The 748-nt window shown below is 48.3% G+C and overlaps 1 pseudogene; it reads right to left on the bottom strand.

Moving 5' to 3' along the window:
• Window positions 1-227: 227 nt before the first annotated feature.
• Window positions 228-345, bottom strand: LOC126196073 (5S ribosomal RNA; annotated as a pseudogene).
• Between the last annotated feature and the right edge of the window lie 403 nt (window positions 346-748).

Genomic DNA, 748 nt, shown 5'->3' with positions numbered 1-748 from the left:
ACTTTGTTTTTAGATCTGAAGATCCAGCACTCCGTCTTCAGGCCACGAGTGGTCTATTGGGACCATCCGACCGCCATGTCATCCTCAGTGGAGGATGCAGATAGGAGGGGCGTGGGGTCAGCACGCCGCTCTCCCGGTCGTTATGATGGTTTTCTTGACCGAAGCCGCTACTATTCGGCCAAGTAGCTCTTCAATTGGCATCACGAGGCTGAGTGCACCCCGAAAAATGGCAACAGCGCATGGCGGCCTGGATGGTCACCCATCCAAGTGCCGACCACGACCGACAGCGCTTAACTTCGGTGATCTCACGGGAACTGGTGTATCCACTGCGGCAAGGCCGTTGCCTGAAAATGATCCAGAGAGATAAAAATTTTAATTTCTTACAATATCTCTCTCTTTATCCTTGTACTGAACACAATCTTCACCTGTTTTCCTTTACTAATACACGGTCCCGTCACATTAATGCGACCATCACCTGAGTTCGAGGTCAACGGTAAATAATCACACACAGACGGAAAGTGGCAGCACTAGCAATGGAGGGTGCATAAAGCGCCTCGGGGAATGTGGAAAGAAATGGAACGGTTTATCTGACAACCAAAAGGGAATGATGATCGGCTTTCAAGCCAAGGATGGAAGCATTTCCGAAATGCCAAAATTTGTAAATTATTTGTATGCTGCTATGGCAAAAGTGTGTCTGCATAGCAAAATGCTGTTATCTAAAATTGGTGCCAAGGCAACTGAGGTGCAC

The sequence above is a fragment of the Schistocerca nitens genome, chromosome 7 (genome assembly GCF_023898315.1).
Source record: "Schistocerca nitens isolate TAMUIC-IGC-003100 chromosome 7, iqSchNite1.1, whole genome shotgun sequence".
In the NCBI taxonomy this organism is placed as follows: Eukaryota; Metazoa; Arthropoda; class Insecta; order Orthoptera; family Acrididae; genus Schistocerca; species Schistocerca nitens.
Note: the sequence above shows the minus strand (reverse complement) of the source record. Positions and strands in the feature narration are given on the sequence as shown.